Below are 23,876 nucleotides of genomic sequence, written 5' to 3' on the forward strand. Positions count from 1 at the left end.
TGCCCCTATTTGCAGATGTTATGATACTATACATAGAAAACCCAAAAGACTACACAAGAAAACTCCTGGAACTAATAGAAAGATTCTACTGAGTTGCAGAATACAAGATAAACATGAAAAATCAGTTGGATTCCTATACACCAATAAAGAGAATGATAAAAGGAAATCAGGAAAACAATACCATTTATGATAGCCCCTAAAAAAATATAATACTTGGGAATAAATCTAACCAGGGAAGTGAAAGACCTATACAAAGAAAACTAGAAAACACTACTGCAAAAAACCAAAAGACATCTACAAAAATGGAAAAACATACCATGCTCATGGATAGGTAGACTCAACATTGTGAAAATGCCAATTCAACTCAAAGCAATTTACAAATACAATGCAGTACCGATCCAAATACCAACAACATTCTTTAAAGAGATGGAAACACTTATCATTAACTTTATATGGAAAGGGAAGAAACCCATGGTAAGTAAAGCACTACTGAAGAAGAATAAAGTAGGAAGACTCGCACTACCTGACGTCAGAACCTACTATACAGCTACAGTAGTCAAAACAGCCTGGTACTCATACACCAAGAGATACATTGACCAATGGAACAGAATTGAGAACCCAGGTGTAAATCCATCCACCTATGGTCACTTGATCTTTGACAAGGGTCCAAAGTCCATCAAATGGGGAAAAGACAGTCTTTTTAACAAATGGCGCTGGCAGAACTAGATGTCCATCTGCAAAAAAAAAAAAAAAAAATGAATCTGGACACATACCTCACACCACATACAAAAACTACCTCAAAATGAATCAAAGACCTAAATATAAAACCAAAACCCATGAAGTTCATAGGAGAAAAAATAGGATCAACTCTACAGACCCTAATACATGGCGTTAACAGGATAGAAACCACAACCAACAGCACAAAAGCTCCAGAGGATAAGCTAGATAACTGGGATCATCTAAAAGTTAAACATGCTCATCAAAAGACTTCACCAAAAGAGTAAAAAGAGAACCTACAGACTGGGAAAAAAATTTTTTGGCTATTACAAATCATACAAAGGTCTAATCTCCAAAATCTACAAGAAAATTCAAGACCTCTATAACCAAAAGACTAATAATCCAGTTAAAAAATGGGCAAAGGAAATGAACAGACAATTCACCAAAGAAGACATTCAAGCGCTGAACAGACACATGAGGAAATGCTCAGGATTTCTAGCCATTAGAGAAATGCAAATCAAAACTACAATGAGATACCATCTTACCTTGGCATTACGGGCATGAATCAATAAAACAGGAAACAACAAATGTTGGAGAGGTTGCAGGGAGATCAGAACTCTTATGCACTGCTGGTGGGAATGCAAAATGATACAACCATTTTGGAAAACGATATGGCGCTTCCTTAGAAAGCTAGAAATAGAAATACCATATGATCCAGCAATCCCACTCCTAGAAATATATCCTAGAGAAATAAGAGTCATCACACAGACAGAGAAATGCACACCCATGTTCATTGCAGCATTGTTCATAATAGCAAAAAGATGGAAACAACCTAGATGCACATCAACAGATGAATGGATAAACAAACTGTGGTACATACACACAATGGAGTATTATGCAACGATAAAGAACAAGGATGAATCTGTGAAGCATCTCATGACATGGATGAATCTGGACGGCATTATGCTGAGTGAAATAAGTCAATCACAAAAGGACAAATATTGTATGAAATGACTACTGCAAAAATCATGAAAAAGTTTACATACAAAAAGAAACAATCTTTGATGTTTAGGAGGGAGGGAAGGGGTGCGTATGGAAAAACACTAAATAGACAAGAGGTAAGTGGTAGCTCTGGTGAAGGGTAAGAGAGTACACAAACTGGGGAAGCCAGCACAACCTGTACAAGGCAAGGTCATGGTAGCTCCATAGATACATCCAAACTCCCTGAGGGACCAAATTCCTGGGCCGAGGGCTGCGGGGACCATGGTCTCTGGGAACATCTAGCTCAATTGGCAGAACAGAGTTTATAAAGAAAATGTTCTATAGTCTACTTTAGTGAGTAGCATCTGGGGTCTTAAAAGCCTGTGGGAGGCCCCTTCAGGAGCAAGGAAGAATGAAGAAAACTAAAGACACAAAGGAAAGATTAGTCCAAAGAACTAATGGACCACATCTGCCACTGCCTCCACCAGACTGAGTCCAGCACAACTAGATAGTGCCCGGCTACCACAGCTGACTGCTCTGACAGAGATCACAATAGAGGGTCCTGGACAGAGCTGGAGAAAAATGTAGAAAAAATTCTAACTCAAAAAGAAAGACCAGACTTGCTGGCCTGACAGAGACTGAAGAAACCCTGAGAGTATGCCCCCGGACACCGTTTCAGCTCATTAATGGGATCACTCATGAGGTTCACCCATCAGTCAAAGATTGAACAGGCCCATGGAACAAAACAAGACTAAAGGGGCACACCAGCCCTGGGGCAGAGACTGGAAGGCAGGCGGGAAGAGGAAAGCTGGTAATAGGGAACCCAGGGTTGAGAAGGGAGAGGGTTGACATGTCATGGGGTCGTTAACCAATGTCACAGAACAATGTGTGTACTAACTGATGAGAAACTAGTTTGTTCTGTAAACCTTCATCAAAAGTAGAATAAAATTTTAAAAAGACAAAAAAAAGAATTAAAGAGAAAATGATATGGAAGAATGAAAAATTCCCTTATAAACACAATTGGAATTCTTGAATAAGATAATAAAAGTAATAGAAGGAATATGTTGTGGTATAATGCAAGAAAACTTTCCAGGAATAAATATAAAACTATAATCCATATATTGAAAGTATACGCTACGTCTCCTGGAAAATTGGCACACAATAGCAAAAACTGAGAAGTATCCCAGTAAAATAACTGAATCTCAATGATGAAGAGTCCTTTGGGCTCTCAGGCAAAAATGTCAAGTGACATGTATAGAGAAAATAGTTGACGGGCTTCATACTTTTCCCACAGCAAACATCAATGTTAGACGACAATAGAAAACATTTTCATAAATCTTAAAAAAAATAAAGATAATACAATAATTTAATCAATGAAGATATATCTGGAAAAAAGCATAACAAAATGACTATTGAGTATTGAACCTGTAGGACTAAAAACAAATATGGGGATTGTGGTACCAGAATAGAATATAAATGTTATAATCTTTGACAACAAAATTTGGTGAGGGGTTGAGGGAAGGTGAAAGTTTATGTATGCTGATTTCTTTATTTTTTATATTCAAGGCAAAAATTGTATTTATATATGAAGTGAAATGATAGATGTACATTATTTAGCAGTATGGAGTTAAACACTAATAAAGACGATATAATTAGCTTTAATAGGGTAGTGTAGAAAAAGCAATAAAGAAAGGAGGAAAAGGAAATAAAATAGTTAAAATAATAATGTTCAATAAAAAAAAAATATTTGGAGCCAGACCATCTTAGTATAAATCCTAACTCCACTACTTCCTAGCATGTAACCTTGAGCAAATTGTTTAACCTCTCTCTGCCTCAGTTTTATGACATTAAAAAAAAATGAGTATAATAACTGCGCTGACATTATAGGGCTGCTGTGAGAATTCAAAGAATCAATATATGCAAAATACTTGACAGTGCATTGTCATTTTAACCATTATATTAAGTTTATGCAAGTAATTTAAGTGTGTTATTATTAGTAATTAATTCCCTATCATGAATATATCAGGTAGGGTTTGTCAGTTTAAAAAGGTCACTAATATTTTAAGAACGAAGGATTTTAATACAGGAATTTGTGTTTTTGTTTTTATTGTCACTGCCACCCTGTTCTGCAGTATCTTCTGCATTGCACAGAGAACTGTGGAACAATATATATATATATTTTTTGCAGAATTCCTTGTAGTTCCCAGATTGAAGTATTCGAAAGAAAAGCACTTGTGTGAGATTGTGAAGACAGAAGAAGGAAACCACTTGGCAGCTGTGAGCAATGAGGTACAATTGTGAGCAGTTGCATGGGTCTGTGGCAGAAAGAAGGTTTGCAGTGGCTTTCAATTACCTCTTTTTTTATTTTTTAAAATAGTACTGTTTTTGGTGAAAATTTACACAGCAAATTAGATTCCTATTTGATAATTACTACACAAATTGTTCAGTGACAATGGTTACATTTTTCACAATATGTCAACATTCTCATTAATTCCAGAAGAATGTTTCCTCTCCAGTAATCTAGTTTCCCTGTCTGCTTACCCTTCAATTTTTGCTTTAGAGTAATTGTTGACCCCTTGGTCTCACATAGATGATTTTTTAAAGGCGTGAAGAACTCACAGGTGATATCCTTTATGAGCCAATCTGCTATTTAGCTAAAAGGTGACCTCAGGGAATAGTTTCGGTTCAAGGTTTAAAGGGTATCTCAAAAAAAAAAAATTTTTTTTTTTTCTTCATGGCCATAGTTTCAGGGAATCCTCTATTCTCAACCAGTCCAGTAAGTCTGGACTTTTTAAGAATTTGAGTTTCTGTTCTACATTTTTCTCTCATTCTATCAGGATCCATCTACTGTGGCCCCAGTCAGAACAACTGGGCACCATCTAGTTCTTCTGGTCTCAAGGTAGATGAAGCTGTGGTTCTTGTAGACTGTCAGTCCTGTAGACGAGTTTCTTCTCTGAGTATTTTCCTTCTTTCTCTTTTGCTCTGGATGAGTAAAGTATCTTAAAGGACTGATCTCCAATTATCTCTTGAAGAACATTTTTTTAAACCTTCCAGCTGAGTGAGATTAGTGATGGTGGCTTTCTTTCAGTTTCTTCAGATTTATTGCAGCTTCTAGATTAATTCCTATAGATCACTTTCTTTAGTGGTACATGCAACTGATATAGTCACTTGAACTTCCCTTCAAGCTTGCCACTTCTTGATTTCATGGACTCCAACAGAATCTTCCCTGACCTTCATTTCCCTAGCTCTGTTAAGGCTATGTGAACCTCTAAGTCCTTGCATTAAAACCCTTTCCAGGAAATTCTTCCACCATATGTCTGTCAGTTTGTTGTACTGTGGTGGCTTTCATGTTCCTTGGATGCTGGAAGCTATGCTATCAGTATTTCAAATGCTAACAGAGTCACCCACAGTGGACAGGTTTCAGCAGAGATTCCAGACTAAGACATACTAGGAAGAAAGGCGTGGATCACAACAGAATATACCTACTCCTCACTTATCGACTATCTCGTTATCTGATATTTTGCATTTATGACTATAGTAAAAAAATCTACTATTGGGCTATTTTGTGCATTAACAACATACGTTTGGCAGTAACATACACCGAGGTGTGAGGCGAGAGTAATGCTGGCTGTGATGATTAAGGTTATGTGTCAACTTGGCTGGGCCATGACTCTCAGAGGTTTGGCAGTTATATAATGATGTAATTTGGCAGTAATGTAATGATGTAATCATTATCTATTTTGTGATCTGATATGGTCATCTTCATTTTCATATAATGGTGATTTTTACATAACATCCTGGTCTTTTGGACCTAACCACTTCGATTAGTAAAGAATGGGTTCATATAGTGCTGGAAGATGAGCGCCTTAGGTTGAAAGGCACTCAAAATACACAGTGGCTACAACAGTTGTCTCCAGCATACCATGATCTTGATAATGGCAGAGGATTGGGCAACATTTTGTTCCAGCGTACACGGATGGCAACTAACAATGACAACAGAATTCCCAGAATGGCTTCTGTTTTGTTGACCAACTCTGACTGACACTCTTATGGAAATAAATCCAGATGTGCACTATAAAGACAGATAGAAATATAATTATTAAATAACATGATAATGAAAATAAGTATGTGTAAGAATCTATTGTTAAAAATTCAGTTCCGAAGCATTACCCCATGTTTTGTTCTAAGAGTTTGATGACTTTACTTCTTAAATTTGCATCCTTGATACAGTTTGTGTTAACTTTTGTATATGGTGTGAGGTATATGGGTCCAGGTTCATTCCTTTGCATGTGAAAATTCTATGCTTTTCCCATTGAATGAACTTAGCACTCTTGTCGAAAATTAATTTACCAAAGATGTACGTATTTATTTCTGAATTCTCAATTCCATTCCATTGGTCTCTATGTCCATCCTTATACAAGCACCAGAATGTTTTGATTACTGTAGCTTTATAGTATGATTTGATATTGGGAGGTGGGTCCTCCTTTGTTTTTTCGTTTTCAGGATTGCTTTGGCTATGCAGGGTTCCTTGTCATTCCATATAAATTTGAGGATTGCCTTTCCCATTTCTGGAAAGGAGGCTGTTGGAATTTTGCTAGGGATTGCATTGACCTATAGATTGCTTTGGGTAATATTGACATTTTAGCAATATTAAGTATTCCAATTCATGAACAAAGAATGTCCTTAAATTTATTAAAATCTTTAATTTCTTTCAGTAATGTTTTATAGTTTTAAGTATATGAGTCTTTCACTTTTTTGGTTAAATTTATTATTAGAGATTTTATTGTTTTTGATGCTATAGTAAATGAAATTGTATCCTTAATTACCATTTCAGAATATGTTGTTGTTGTATAAATTTTTATGTGTTGATCTTGCACCCTGCCACTTTGCTGAATTCATTTATTAGTTCTAGCAGCCTTCTTGTGTATTCTTCAGGATTTTCGGAACATAGGATCATGACATTTGTGAACAAGGATAGTTTTACTTCATCTTTCCAGACCTGGATTCCTTTTACTTCTTTTTCTTTTCTAATTTCTCTGACTAGGGCTTTCAGTACAATCAGCAGTGGTGAGCGCAGGAATCTTTGTCTTGTTCCCATCTTAAGGGGGAATGCTCCATCTTCCTCCACTGAGTATCATGTTAGCTATTTTTCTTTTTATAAATACATTTTATCATATTGAAGAAACCCTGGTGGTGTAGTGGTTAAGTGCTACAGCTGCTAACCAGGAGGTCAGTAGTTTGAATCCACCAGGCGCTCCTTGGAAACTCTATGGGGCAGTTCTACTTTGTCCTATAGGGTCGCTATGAGTTGGAATCAACTTGATGGCAGTGAGTTTGGTTTGGTTTATCATATTGAGTAATTTTTCTTCTTCCTAGCTTGTTGAGTGTTCTTATCATAAAAGGGTATTGAATTTGTCAAATGACTCCTCTGTGTCGACTGAGATCATGTGGTTCTTTTCCTTTGTTCTACTGATATAATGAATTACATTGACTGAATTTATGATGTTAAACCACTCTTTCATTCCTGGGATAAATCCCACTTGATCATGGTGAATAATCTTTTTCATATGCTTTTAGATTATCTTTCCTAGTACTTCGTTGAGGATTTCTGTTTTTATAGTCAAAGGGATATTTGGTCTGTAGATTTCATTTCTTGTGGTGTATATATCTGGCTTTGGTATCAAAGTAATGCTAGCAAAATAGAATGAGTTAGAAAGTGTTCCCTCCTCTTGTATTGTCCGAAAAGTTTAAGGCAATTCAAGGAGGTGTAATGCAGAACTCAGAAGAACACCATGAGAATATTAGGCGCTCTGTCAGTACATGCTGGAGGGAGAAGGAAGTAATTTAAGATAAACTTCAAAATATTCCTTCTTTATAAAAGACACATAAAATGCAGTAATGGATTTCACACAGTGTTCCTTATATTGCTCCTTGATCCATGAACTTGGATAAAGTTCTCACACACCATGCTGTAGGAAGAAGAAATAGACAAAGGTCCTGGATTAAGTTCCCTGCCCGCTGACCTATTGTTGGCTTCCACATAATTTTGAGCAAATCACTTATTCCTTCTTTCATCTTCCTGCCTCAACTGCAAAATGGGAGAAGAGTCTTGACGGCTCCCTTCTTTCTTTTTGCCTTCTTTTTTTTCAGTCATTCAATTACTTTTCTGTTCTTTTAACAAATATTTATTGGCTGTCTACCATGTACTACTCTGGTGACAACACAGCAAGCAAGACAAAATACCTCTCATCATAGGGCTTACATTCTTGTGAAGATAGCAGGCAACAGACACACACATAAATACTAATGTATATAAATATATATTAAATATATACATGCAATTGCAGATAGTGTAGATGCTCTAAATTATTAAAAAATACACTGAGTTTCTGTTGGGTGATGAAAAAGTTCTGGAAATAGTGATAAGGGCTGTACGACATATTGAGTGTAATTAATGTCACTTAATTTTGCACTTAAAAATGGTTAAAAGCAATTTTTGTTATATTTTACTATAAGTAAAAATAAGTATGTCACATGTTTTTATACACTTTATAAGATAGTAAAATATTATTACATGTTACTACACAAAGAAAATCTTCCTAAATGTTGAAAAACACACAGAGAAAACAAAGCAAGTAGTTCACCTAATGAATGATTTTTTTTAAATAGATGTATAAACAGAAATCATAACATAAAATTTCAATGAAGGTGACCAGTTGAAAAGGACAATCAAATAGCATCACAAGTATTTTTGCTGTAAAGAAGAGATACCTACAACAAAATGGTTTAGAAAGATTGAAAATAAAAGAGTATGCAAAGGTGTATAAAAACAGCAGAAAAATCCATAACCTTAGTATCAGACAAGGTTGAATCTGAGGCCAAAATCTTCAAGTGAAATGAAAAAAATAGCGCTCTCTAATGCTAAAAGATTCAATTCACAATTAAGTTATAATAATTATAAATATCTGTGCACCAAATAACATGGCAGCAACATTTGTTTAGTCAAAACTGTATAAAAGAAAAATACAGGCAAAAATGCATTATTGGCAGCAGATTTATTTTTTCAAATAGTCCATGCCAGGCTGAGTGGATAAAGAAAAAATACAGAAGATCTAAAAACACAACTACTAAAATGCAGTTATTTAAAATATATCATACCCTGAAATATAGAATACATTTTTTATTAAAGGACTTCTGGAATATCTTTTAAAAAATGACTACATATTTTGATAGAGGAAAAAGGGCTTTGTTTTCCAAAATGTAAGAAGAGTAAAACAGTGCAAACAATGTTCATTAATCACGATTTAATACAGATAGAGGTTAATAACAAGTCCAGAATCAAAAAGTCTTCATTTACACACTTTCTTTTGAACAACTCAAAGAAGAAATCAAACCCTAAAGTGCAGAATATCTAGCAAATAATGATAGTAGAAACATCACGTATCAGAACTTGTGGGGTGCTTCTAGAGCAGTATCTAAAGGAAATTCCAGTCTTCGAGATAATTTTAAAAAAGAAAATATACAAATCATCAAGCTAAAAAAAAACTAAAGAAAAAAGAGAAAGAAAATCAAAAGTTAGCAATTAAATAGCTAAAAGAAAAATTAATGACTTTTTTTTAAGTAGCTGGTTCTTTGAAAAAGAAAAGCACAGTAAAATTGATAAGCCATTAGCTAACCTGATCAAAATAAAATATTGTGTAGAGAATTCAAAAAATGAAGAATGACAAGGGAAATAACCACAGATGGAGACACCTAAAAGAGTAAGAGACTACTTTGTTCAACTCCACGCAAATAAGCTTGAACACCATGATGAAATAAATCATTTAAATATATCAAAACTCACCCAAAAGTATAGAAAATCTATCATAACATAAGCATTAGGGCTCAACAGTTTTACAACATTTTGACTTCTGGCTTTAATCTTGCAGCTATCTTTGCGTGTGGGAGAAATGATACATTCACAAAGTTCCTTACACCCTGAATTTCATCAGTAGAGAACTGATTAAAATGAATTCCGGTACAGCTACATAATGGAATACTATGCAGCTGAATGAAACGCATAAACAAACAAAAAAAACACATTGTTGTTGTTAGGTGCCGTCCAGTCGGTTCTGACTCATAGCGACCCTATGCACAACAGAATGAAACACTGCCTGGTCCTGCGCCATCCCTACAATCGTTGCTATGCTTGAGCTCATTGTTGCAGCCACTGTGTCAATCCACCTCGTTGAGGGCCTTCCTCTTTTCTGCTGAGCCTGTACTCAGCCAAGCATGATGCCCTTCTCCAGGGACTGATCCCTCCTGACAACACGTCCAAAGTGTGTAAGACGCAGTCTCGCCACTCTTGCCTCTAAGGAGCATTCTGGCTGCACTTCTTCCAAGACAGATTTGTTCATTCTTTTGGCAGTCCGTGGTATATTCAATATTCTTTGCCAACACCACAATTCAAAGGCGTAAACCCTTCTTCGGTCTTCCTTATTCATTGTCCAGCTTTCACATGCATATGATGTGATTGAAAATACCACGGCTCGGGTCAGGCGCACCTTAGTCTTCAAGGTGACATCTTTGCTCTTCAACACTTTGAAGAGGTCCTTTGCAGCAGATTTGCCCAATGCAATGCCTCTTTTGATTTCTTGACTGCTGCTTCCATGGCTGTTGATTGTGGATCCAAGTAAAATGAAATCCTTGACAACTTCAATCTTTTCTCCATTTATCATCATACTGCTCACTGGTCCAGTTGTGAGGATTTTTGTTTTGTTTATGTTGAGGTGCAATCCATACTGAAGGCTGTGGTCTTTGATCTTCATTAGTAAGTGCTTCAAGTCCTCTTCACTTTCAGCAAGCAAGGTGTGTCATCTGCATAACGCAGGTTGTTAATGAGTCTTCCTCCAATCCTGATGCCCCATTCTTCTTCATATAGTCCAGCTTCTCATATTATTTGTTCAGCATACAGATTAAATACGTATGGTGAAAGAATACAACCCTGATGCACACCTTTCCTGACTTTAAACCAATCAGTATCCCCTTGTTCTGTCCAAACAACTGCCTCTTGATCTATGTAAAGGTTACTCGTGAGCACATTAAAGTGTTCCAGAATTCCCATTCTTCGCAGTGTTATCCATAGTTTGTTATGATCCACACAGTCGAATGCCTTTGCATAGTCAATAAAATACAGGTAAACATCCTTCTGGTATTCTCTGCTTTCAGCCAGGATCCATCTGACATCAGCAATGACATCCCTGGTTCCATGTCCTCTTCTGAAACCAGCCTGAATTTCTGGCAGTTCCCTGTCAATATACTGCTGCAGACGTTTTTGAATGATCTTCAGCAAAATTTTGCTTGTGTGTGATATTAATGATATTGTTCAACAATTTCCACATTCTGTTGGATCACCTTTCTTGGGAATAGGCATAAATATGGATCTCTTCCAGTCAGTTGGCCAGGAAGCTGTCTTCTGTATTTCTTGGCATAGACGAATGAGTACCTCCGGCACTGCATCTGTTTGTTGAAACATTTCAATTGATATTCCATCAATTCCTGGAGCCTTGTTTTTCACCAATGCCTTCATTGCAGCTTGGACTTCTTCCTTCATTACCATCAGTTCCTCATCATATGCTACCTCTTGAAATGGTTGAATATCAATCACTTATTTTTGATATAATGATTCTGTGTATTCCTTTCATCTTCTTTTGATGCTTCCTGCATTGTTTAATATTTCCCCATGGAATCCTTCACTATTGCAACTCGAGGCTTGAATTTTTTCGTCAGTTCTTTCAGCTTGAGAAACGCCAAGTGTGTACTTCCCTTTTGGTTTTCCATCTCCAGCTCTTTGCACGTGTCATTTTTATACTTTACTTTATCCTCTTGAGAGGCCCTTTGAAATCTTCTGTTCAGTTCTTTTACTTCATGAATTCTTCCTTTTGCTTTAGCTGCTCGATGCTCAAGAGCAAGTTTCAGAGTCTCCTCTGACATCCACCTTGGTCTTTTCTTTCTTTCCCGTCTTTTCAATGACCTCTTGCTTTCTTCATGGATGATGTCCTTGATGTCATTCCACAACTCGTCTGGTCTGCGGTCACTAAAAAAAAAATAGTGTTCAATTAATAAGGGACACTCTCCAAAATATATCGTAAACTGTAAAAAGATAGTCATATTTCCTTGTGCGTGTGTGTGTGTGTGCATACGCATGTATGCATAAATACTTCTGGATGTATAGCAGGAAACTTGTAACATAGTTAGGTTCTATGGAGAAGAACTGAGTTCCTAGTGAGAGAAGTAAGACAGTTTTTCACTTTTATATTCTTTTTGTACATTTTTAATTTTGAATCATGGGAATGTGTTGACAATTCAAAAATAAATAAAATTTAATTTAAAAAATAATAAAGGCAAAGCAGCAACAACTTTTTTATTAAGGGAGGGGCTGAGAATTGTCAATTTAGCTATGTGTGCTCCGAACCCTAGCCCTTGCTTCCTACGATATACGCAAAGCAAAACTGAGAGATCCTGGTATTTTTCTACTATTCTGAGAGTTACCTTGTCTTGCAGTTTCCAAGTGAAGTGAGGTTAAGATATGTAGAGACAAAATAGAATATATTTTTAAAATCCAAATTAAACCTTCTGAAACAATTGAAAGTGGTTAGGAATAAAACCAATTTCAAAATTTAACTCCAGAGTATACATAGTTTTGCGGGTAAGAAGAAAAATTTCTTTGCTATGAAGACTCCAGTTTGCCGTACATAACAAGGAGTAGCTGAATCTTAATTCATACATAAAATTTTCTTTCTAGAATGGAAACTTCCAGCTCCAGTTCCTGTGTGCTACCGAAATGAGAGCATTCTAACAGACCTTTCCACCTCAATTATAGTTGGCTTTCAGGAAGCAGGAGAGAACTTGTAGAATGTAGATCAAGGTTTTTTTACATCCTAACCTTCCTTGACATTTCATTAATACGTCATTATAAAAATCCAGTTCTTAGAATCTAATTTTTTTTCCTGAAAGGCAATGTGATTTGCACTGTAAGTTGCTCTGTTTGCTAGGATATAATATAGGTCTCATTTAATCATGGGAAAGATAATTCATCTAATGCTTAAAATGTCTGGTTTTTATTTCCAGGTTTGTAAACAGCCTGGTGTGTAACATTAACAGGTGACCTGGTGGTACAGTGGTTAAACACTCTGCCGCTAGCCAAAAGGTTGGTGGTTGGAACCCACCAGCCACTCCAAGGGAGAAAGTTGGGCAGTCAGCTTCTGTTAAGATTTCAGCTTGGAAACTGCATGGGGATGACTCATAATTTTTCCCCCACTCTGAATCTTTCCAAATTGGGCTGATAGTATCAATGGTGTAATGCTATCTCTTGGTAATGTTCTTAACAAAATAATATTTAAGTAATGGATAGTCTTGGGTTATGAAACAGTCCCTTAGGCTTGAACAATACAAGTTAAAAAGATTTAACTTGCTGAAGAGAAAGTACAAGTTCAGGGGCACTTTTAGCCTATATGAGAGGTCATTTGAGCTACATCTAAGTACAGGAGCTAGTTTCACAGTTTTGCACTGGTAGGTTAAAACATTAATCAGTCACATGGCCAATCAATAATAGATTGCTAACTGCCTAAAAGTAATTAAGTACTCATCATTTAAAATTGATCAGAGTGCTTTTCTATGTATAACTTTAGTGAATTTTGATTAAATGAAATGAGTGAAACTTGATTACATGATGTTTAATGATTTTTAAGAGATTTTAGGCAATAGAGCTCTTTATTCAAACAAAGTATTCAAATGCTTACACTCTAAATGAGATAACAAAATGACCACTCTGAAGTAAGGGTGGAGGCTGCAGGGCTCTGCTGATTTGCCAGGCTCTTGTCCCTGTTCCTCTCCCTGGGGCACCCTAACAGGACATCCCAAAGCAGTATACAGTGCCAAATGGCTTGAAATATCACTTCAAATTTACAAGTACTCAGATTTGTAATCTCTGCTTTGGCGTCTGGCATAAACCACTATTTCAGTCAGTAAAGTTAGTTTCATAAGTAAAGGTAAAGAATTAAAAACTTGGAGCCACACTTAAAGTTGTTAAATATACTGTGTAATTCTACAAGTGTCCTCATGGTTCCTTGGTATCTCAAAGTGCTTGGCAAATTCATATTATCCCTTAATCCTCTCAAATTGCCTTGAAATGCACTGACATCATTTAAAAACTAATTTCAAGCTGATGAACCTTTTACTATCCTCATATTTTAAATCTGAATAGGCTGGAATCTAACTTTCTTGAACATCCAATCATCCTTGTATGCATGATTTTCCCACAAATATACAGAAGTCACTGCTTAGTGGGTTCCAAATATCCCATTGCCCTCTAAGTTAAACCCAAATGCATGAATTTTTTTTAATATGTATGCATACAACAGTTTCTGAGCCAAGCAGATTAAAAAGGCAGCATAGTGTAAAAGTTAAGAGCATGGACTCCTGATCCAGACTGTCTGGGTTAGATCCTGATTCTACCACTTAACGAGGAGCCCTTGCTTAACAAGGAGCCCTCCTGGCACAATGGCTAAGCACTTGGCTGCTAAAGGAAAGATTGGCAGTTGGAACTCACTCAGGGTCTCTGCAGCAGAAAGATCTGTTCTCTTTATTATTGTTGTTAAGTACTGTCGAGTTGGTTCTGACTCATAGCATTCCCATGTACATCAGAACCAAATGCTGCCTGGTCCCGCACAATTCTCACAATCCTCGTTATGTTTGAGCCCATTGTTGCAGCCACTGTGTCAATCCATCTCGTGGAGGGTCTCCCTATTTTCTGATGACACTCTAATTTACCAAGCATGATGTATCCTGATAGCCTGTCCGAAGTATGTTAAGACGAAGTCTCACCGTCCTCCCTTCTAAGGAGCATTCTGACTACTTCTTCCAAGATAGGTTTGTTCTTTTGGCAGTCCATGGTATATTCAATATTTTCACCAACACCGTAATCCAAATGCATCAATTCTTATTCAGTCTTCCTTATTCATTGCCCAGCTTTCACATGCATACGAGGCAATTGAAAATACCACAGTTTGGGTCAGGTGTACAACAAAGATTACAGCCTAGAAAACCCTGTGAGGCAATTCTACTCTGTTACATGGGATTGCTATGAGTTGAAATCAACTTGACAGCACCTAAAAATAACTACTTATAGGTGTACCACCTTGAGTGAGTCAGGTAACTTCTCTGGATCCCAATTTTCTGAATGTTACACAGGGATAATAATATTGGTGCCTACTTCATAGAATTTCTATGAGAATTAACTGGGCTAATATTTTACAAAGTAATTAGAACAGTTTTTGGCACATAGCAAACACCATAAATAAAATTAGATGAAAATCTGCATTTCCTGTCAAAGGTATGTTACAGCTGTATTTCCCTAGAAGTATACTGTGTTCTCATATTGGCTATATGCTAAGTCACTTTATATGACCAAAAAACTGCATATGGATTTGATTAGAGTCTGTCTAAAAGATGTTTTAAATGCCCATAGAATGCGGGTGAGTTTCTGAGAGTACTTGCCTCCGTCTATAATCTGGTACCTACTTAATGTTCTTGCTATTTCCTGTCATTCTCTTTGGCTCTCTTTGATTCTAGCTAAAATGAAATAATTATTCAATGGGTCATACTGTTTCAAGCCTCTATACCTTCTCACATCTGTTCCTTCTTCCTGAATTATCCTTGTAACACTTCTTCTTCCTCATAAGGTTTCAATACTGATTGAGAAATTGTAATTAACTGTCAAATATTAGTTGAGCTTTAGGCGTGATAATGGACTATCAAAACAATACTTAAATCAAGAAAGTTTATAGGGAAGCAAAAATAGAAGATATTCTATATTAGCTTTCTCAGTATATGTTATAGCAAAAATTCTTTCAATTTAATATACAACTTATTTCTCTATAGAAAAAAGAAATTTAGTCACCATGGCCACCATGCTACATGTAATAAGAGCATCAGTCCCTCCATTACCTTTTTCACTTTCCCCCTTTCCTCCCTCTAGGGTCTGCCATACCTCTTAAATTTCGCCATTTCGGGCTGGCTTTGAATAAGAACAGGCCATAATATTGCCACTATTGCCACAGATGCCTCTTAATATCCACTCTTTTAGCTAAGAAAACTTACCATGCCGATCATTCTCAACCAAGGATCTGTCTAATCCTTAGTCTTCGAATAAGAGAAGGGTGTGTGTGATATCCTAGTAAAAGATATCCTAGTAAGAGGTGGTTTAATTCTTCTGGTTACATAAGAGTTTTATAGGCATATGCAGAAAAAAGCAAAAGGAAATTTCCCAACCATGTTCCAAAAAGTGTGAGATGCTGATGAGTATCATGAGGGGACAAAAGTGCTCTACATTTGTGAGAAATGATGGCCTAAATAAATTAAGCAAGTTTCTTTACTGCAAGAATGATTGGGCTTTTTGGAATCGATTCAATGGCACACAACACTATTTTGTGAAGCTCAAAGTTAGTGAAGCAGTTTGTATAATTTTCCAAACTTGTTGCACATGAAACTATTTCCTCAGGCCACTTAGTAACATCTCTTGGAATCCATGATCAATGGAACCCAACTTGATAAATATGTTCATAGGAAAATTAGAAATGCCATGTGGTCAAATGAACTGAGTCCATTGCTTCACACCAGAGGGACTGGAGAAGAATCATGAGTTTTGTTCAGCTCAATAATTGATAACTGTGTGACTAGCATGTTCTAGGTACTACACTAGGTACAGGAGAAATAGACATGATGAGATTCAGGCTTTTCTCTAGAGTTGCTCACAGGCAGGAGTAGTGCTTACTATGGCAAAAATCTTCTCTTTCAGGGCCAGAATCCAAGAGCAGCTTTCTTACCTGAGAGTATAACCAGGAGTGATATCTCCTTGGAGCTGACTTATTCTTGTTTTTTTTTAAGAAAAAGTACATATTCCCCCTTGTTTCTGACTAATATTCATAGTAGCCCTGGGTTTTAGATTAATTTTGGATAGTATTTTATACTTTTTAAAACTTTTGCATTTTTTTAATCTCATTTGAAACACACAACTCATGTGTTTGTTAGACAGGAGAGATGCCATTATTTGTATTAGACCAATGGAAAAAATGAGATCGATAGAGAGATAATATAGAAGTCAGCATGATGGAGTGGGGAAAAGGCCTGAAAGAGAAGAAAATGCATGCTCTGATTCCCTAGTAGCCACTAACTAATTGCATAATTTTGTACAGTGATTTACCTGGTTATACTCTTTTTCAAGTGATGATAAAATCTATTATAGATACCTATTGGGGTTGATGTGAGGTAAAATAGTAATACAGATAAAATACTTTGAAAAGTTTAAGAGGGTGTACAAACCTGAAATGTTCTTTTTGACTTGCTCTCAGCTCAAAAAAGAAGTAAGCATAGGACACTAATCCTCATGGATCAACCCAGTGCTTTTCCAAAAGCTTAAGATGTGACAAAGTAGCATGAATACAGATTTTCAAATATCTTCCTGTTTTTCCTGATTCCGTGCTTGCCCCAGAGTAGCCAGAGCAGACATTTTAAAACATGAAAATTTTTGCAATGTCATTTCTTTACCTAAAACTAGTTGATGGTTTCCCATTGTACTTAAAATAAAATCCACATTATTTTCTATGACCTACAAGGCCAGTCCTGATTTGGCTGATACCTATCTTGCTAGCCTCTATTACTGTTCCTGAAATTTATTAACCTTCAGACATATTTATTTTTTTTTTCTTCAATTCTCCAAGGTGTTTGCTATCTCAGAGCTTTTGCACATACTAGTACCCTTGCTTGAAATAACTCCCATCCCCATTCCACCTCCACCTGGATAATGACTATTCATATTTTGGATCTGAAATTAAATAGTCATTTTTCAGAGAGACCATCTGCATATATTATACTCCCTGTGATATTTTCATTAAAAGAAAAAATTGCTGTCAAGTTGATTCCGACTCATAGCGACCCTGTAGGACAGAGTAGAACTGCCCGATAGAGTTTCCAAGGAGCATCTGGTGGATTCAAACTGCTGACCTTTTGGTTAGCAGCCATAACTCTTAACCACTACGCCACCAGGGTTTCCCTTTCCCTCATAGTACCCTATTTTTTACATAAGTCTTTACAGCCTTTATTCAATTTAAAAAAATGAAGTATTGTTTATGTTACCATCTTTTAAGGTTTGCTTTCCCTGCTGGACTATAAAATTCATGAGAGCAGGGACCTTGTATGTTTTGTTTCCGAGGTTATATAAAGTGTTTATTATGGTGATTGACACATAGTAGCCACTCAATAAATGTTTCTTGAATTAATTAACAGCTTGGCTGAATACTGCTTTTTATCAAAAGCATACCACACTCTTTTGGTAAAAGAAAAGAGAAAACTATTCTCTGAAGCTAACAGTGTGGTCGCTAAGCTTTTATTTTGAAAGAATTTCAAATTATATTGTTATTAGCTGCTATTGAGTCTGGCCCCAGACTCATGGGGACCCCATGGTGACTCCATGGCTGGCAATGGAACCCGGATCTCCACGTGGAAGGTGAGAATTCTACCACTGAACCACCAATGCCTCTTATATTACTAACTTTTAAACCTGTGATTCCCATCTGAAGTATGCCGGTATTCCTTCATCCCTCACAGCTCACTGGCAGCCACCATCCCCTTCTGCCTTCAATACCCGTACCTGCTTGTTTGGTTTCACATAAACTTTGGGAGACAAATAATAATACAGAACCTTCTGACAAATGTGAATCTGTTGGGAAGCAAACAGAGTCACCTCTATTGGAAGACTATATTAACTGTAGTATGTAAACAATTTTTTTAAACAATATGCTATTTTTAAAGAGATTCTTTGTTGTTGTTTTTTGCCATCGAGTCAGCTCCAGCTCATGGCAATGTTTTGTATAATAGAAAAAAAATATATTGTTCATTCGTATGCCATCTTTAGCATTAAATAAATATTTTTCTTAATTACATGTTACTTATATCATTACTTAAAAGGAGTAGAGAAATACAATTTTGTGCTACATTTATTTTGAAATAAATATTACCAGAAAGAAAAATCAAATATTGAAGCATCAGGTAGAATTTCATTGTACTTCTGTGTCTCTCTTCATACCCTAAAGGACCACTCCTGCTCAACAATTATGGGAACTTGAATTAAACAAAAGGCTTATAGACTACACTGCTGCTGGGATGTCTTGCAAAGATTTGTATGTTTTGTTAATCTTTGAACACATCTGTGGCCTTCTTGTGCCAACTGTACAAATGCTCTATAAAAAGTTAACATCTTTGATGCCTCTGAATTTCCATTGATCCTCAGATACTAAGCTTTGACTGTAAAACAATATCTTTTGCAAGAAAAAAGAAATAATATAAAATAAAGATTTTTCAACTTTGATTTTTTGTCTGTTTTTATTGACACATTGTTACCAATCACAACAGTTCAGTATAATTGCAAGTGTCTATTTTTTTCTGCATTCATTCATTTACTCACTTATTTATTTTTTAAATTTTATTTAAAAGAATTATAAATTCATATAGTAATCGCAAGAATATTACAGAGACTTCTGGCCAACATGGCAGCTTAGTAAAACACACCATGACATCCTTCTACAGCAAAGTTCCAGGAAACCAGCCGAAACAGATACAGATGGCCGTTCTGGAGCCCTAAACATCAAATGAAAGAATAAAGAACTAGATAGAACACCCATGGAAAGAAAAAAACAGCAAACAAGAAGAGACTGAGCAGAGGGCTGATGCCAACTGACCTGACACAGCATGGCCATCTTGAAATAAAGATAGCAACAATCCCAGGTGAGGAACACAGAAGGCAACTTCACAGAATTCCCAAGAGAACACATAGTAACTGTATAGACATACCCAGAGTGAAATAAGTTTCTATTGTTGGCTGCAGCCAATGGAAAGAGCCCAGGCACCCTCACTCAGTGACCAGAGGAACATATTTCCCCTTCCCTCCACACTTCTGGTAACTCGAAGCACTACACCCCCATCCCTGCAGCCTTGACTGCTGAGGACCAAGGTATAAGACCCCCCCATCCAGCTCTGACCACCACCCTACCCTCCTCACTGGCAACATCTTTGCCCAACGACCCCACCAAGCTGCAGCAGACCACTCTAACATAGCACAGCCTCACCATCTGCCCCCCATGACAACCCTGCTGAGTGATGGCAGGCCTCCAGCATGGAACTGGATACTTACCCAGCCCCTCCCACCTACTGACCCTGCTGGGTGGTTGCAGGCCACTCCAGCATGGTACCAGATGCTCCCAACCACCTGAGCAGTGACGACCATGCACCCACATCTCACATGCCTGCCACTAACAAACCTCTCACCTGGCAAGTGGCAGCAACCACATTCCCATGCTCTCATCCACTTGTCACCCAACCCACCTGCCCTCCACTGTCCCTGTACCCCTCCTATCTGGTGATCAATGGCAATTACACCTCCATTCACCCACCACACCCACCACATCTGCAGCCCTATCCACTTGATGAGTGCAAATGCCTGCTCCCGCACCACTTGGCAGATAACCCCACTGCCCACTGCCATCGAGTCAATTCCAACTCATAGAGACCCTATAGGACAGAGTAGAACTGCCCCATAGAGTTTCCAAGGAGTACCTGGCAGATTCTTACTGCCGACCTCTTGTTTAGCAGCCATAGCACTTAACCACTACACCGCCAGGGTTTCCATAAGGTTTCCAAGGAGCAGCTGGTGGATTTGAACCACTGACCTTTTGGTTAATAGTCGTAGTTCCTAACCACTGCACCACCAGGGCTCTGGGCAGATAACAGATGGTGGCAAATACCTTCCCACACTGCCAAGAGCTGCCCAGCATGAACAATGAATAAACAGTCACATTCACACTACAGGCTGCTGCCCAGATCACCCAGAGACAGGTGGCTAGCACTCCAGTGCTGCCAGACCTGAGAGCAGCCAACCACACAAGACCCATCAGACCAGATATAACAAAGCAAAACAAAAAAATCAGAATGAAGCAAATATACTATCAATAAATAAATACAGTAACACTTTAATTTCTCAAAGACAACAGACTATCAAATCATATAAAGAAACAGGACAAGATGGCTAAAGCAAAGGACCAAAATAGTCAGAAAACCTTCCTGATGAAGAAAGGGTAATTGAAGTATCTGATAAAAAAGTTAACAGACTAATATATAGGATCCTCAAAGAAATCAAGAAAGAGATACAGTAGAACACAGACGAAAACCAGGAAAACACAGACAAAACTTTAGAAGAATTCAGGAAAACAATACAAGAACAAAATGACAAAATAAATGGACAGAAACCCTACAGACAGAAACTAGTAATCTAGAAGATTAACACTAAGATTCAGAATTAGAAAGCACATTGGAAGGACTAAGGAATAGAATTGAATCAATGGAAGACAGAATCAGCTGAATAGAGAACAAATCCCTTGATACAAATCTGTTAGAGGAACAATCAGAAAAAAGAATGAAGAAGAATGAAAGCCCAAGAGTCATGTGGGAAATTATCAAGAGGAATAGTTTACACATGGTCGGAATTCCAGAACAAGAAGAGATACACACAAAAAAAGCACAGAGAAATTTTTTGAAGATTTGCTGACAGAAAATGTCCCTAAAATCATGAAAGATGAGAAGATATCCATTTAAGAAGCTTGTCAAGCCCCGTATAGGATAACCCCAAAAGAAAATCACAACATATCATAATCAAACTTTCCAAAACCAAAGACAAAGAAAGAATCCTGAGAGCAGCTCTGGAAACACGAAACATTACCTACAAAGGGGAACCAGTAAGACAAAGCCATGATTCCTTGGCAGAAATCATGCTGGCAAGAAGGCAAAGGGATGACATACATAAAACCTTGAAAGAAAAAAATTGCCAACCAAGATTACATATACAGCAAAATTGTCTCTCAAATATGATGGCAAAATTAGGGCATTTTCAGATAAACATAAATTGAGATAATTTGTGAAAACTGGACCAACCATGCTAGAAATACTAAAGAGAGTCCTTTAGACAGAGAGACAATAATATCAGACAACAACCTGAGATTAAGACTCATGACAACATCACCTGGTTACCAACCCAGAGAAAGAATTTTCAAAAATAAAATAAAGTTACAAGACTGAAAACAGGGAACCAGAGACATCAATCTGTAAATGATGACAACTTTAAAATAAAAAGGGAATACATGGTGTAGTTATAGAACTTCCATATGGAGAATAAGTCAAGGTGATATCAAGATATAACAGACTGTTTTATACTTAGGAAGATAAAAGTAAATTTCAGGATAACCCCAAAGAAAAATAACAAACTTTGCCAAAATAAAAAAGAAGAAAATCATAAAAACTCAATAAACACAAAATCAACAGCAACAAAGGAAATGAAAAGAAAGTTCATAACAAAAAGAACTCAGCACAGAACTGTATATGGAACAAAGAAATCATCAATATCACTGAAAAAAGCATGACAAAGTGACAGTAGCAAATTCATAAAAATAAAATTCATATCTAATAATAATTATTTTGAATATTTTGGACTTCTTCCTTCAGTACCATCAGTTCCTGATCATATGCCACCTCTTGAAATGGTTGAATTTTGACTAATTCTTTTTGGTATAATGACTCTGTGTATTCCTTCCATCTTCTTTTGATGCTTCCTGTGTCGTTTAATATTTTCCCCATGGAATCCTTCACTACTGCAACTCGAGGCTTGAATTTTTTTGTCAGTTCTTTCAGCTTGAGAAACACCGATCGTGTTCTTCCCTTTTGGTTTTACATCTCCAGCTCTTTACACATGTCATTATAATACTTTACTTTGTCTTCTCGAGAGGCCCTTTGAAATCTTCTGTTCAAATAGAACTCCAAAAAGGAAATCAGGAAAACAATTCCATTTACAGCAGCCCTGCAAAAGATAAAATACTTAGGAATAAACCTAACCAGGGATGTTAAAGACTTATACAAATAAAACAAGAAACCAAAAAAGACCTTCATAAGTAGAAAAACATACCATGCTCATGTATAGAAGACTTAATATTTTGAAAATGTCAAGACTACACAAAGCGATCTACAGATACAATGCAATCGCAATCCAGATTCTACCAACATTCTTTAAGAGATGGAGAAACTAATCACCAACTTTACATATGAAGAAGAGAGGCCCTGGATAAGCAAAGCACTACTTAAAAAGAACAATGTAGGAGGCCTCACACTTTCTGATACAGCCACGGTAGTCAAAACAACCTGGTACTGGTACAATAACAAACATACAGACACCAATGGAACAGAATTGAGAACTCGAAAGTAAATCCATCCACCTATGGATGGCTGATCTTTGGGGGAGGGCTGAAATACATTAAATGGGGAGGGATAATCTTTTTAACAAGTGGTGCTGGCAAAGCTCGTTATCCATTGGCACAAAAATGAAACAGGATCCATTCCTCACATCATTCACAAAAGCTAACTCAATATGGATCAAAGACTTAAATGTAAAATGTACAACTATAAAGATCATGGAAGAAAAATAGGGGCAAACATAGGGGTCCTAATTTATGGCATAAATAGACTACCTTATATATCCAAAAATGCACAAACAGCAGAAAATAAACTAGAAGACTGGGACCTCCTAAAAATTAAACACTTATGTGCATCAAGCGACTTCTCTAAAAGATTAAAAAGAGAACATACAGACTGTGAAAACATTTTTAGCAACAACATATCTGACAAGGTACTAATCTGTAAAATTCATAGAAAATTTTAACACCTCACCAACAAAAAGACAAACAATACACTTAAAAAATGGGCAAAGGACGTGAACAGAACCTTCACCAAAGAAGACATTCAGGCAGCCAACAAATGCTTGTGATCATTAGCCATTAGAGAGATGCAAATCAAAACAACAAAGAGATATCACCTCATCCCAGCAATAATTGGAATTATGAAAAAAACAGAAAACAACAATTGCAGGTGAGGGTGTGGGGAGATTGGAACTCTCATGAACTGCTGGTATGGATACAAAACTGTATAACCACTGTGGAAAAAGTTATGGTGCTTCCTTAAAAAGTTAGACAAAGAAGTACTATATGATCCAGCAATTCCACTACTAGGTATATATCCTAGAGAAATAAGAACAGTGATATGAATAG

Source organism: Loxodonta africana, chromosome X (genome assembly GCF_030014295.1).
Source record: "Loxodonta africana isolate mLoxAfr1 chromosome X, mLoxAfr1.hap2, whole genome shotgun sequence".
Lineage (NCBI taxonomy): Eukaryota > Metazoa > Chordata > Mammalia > Proboscidea > Elephantidae > Loxodonta > Loxodonta africana.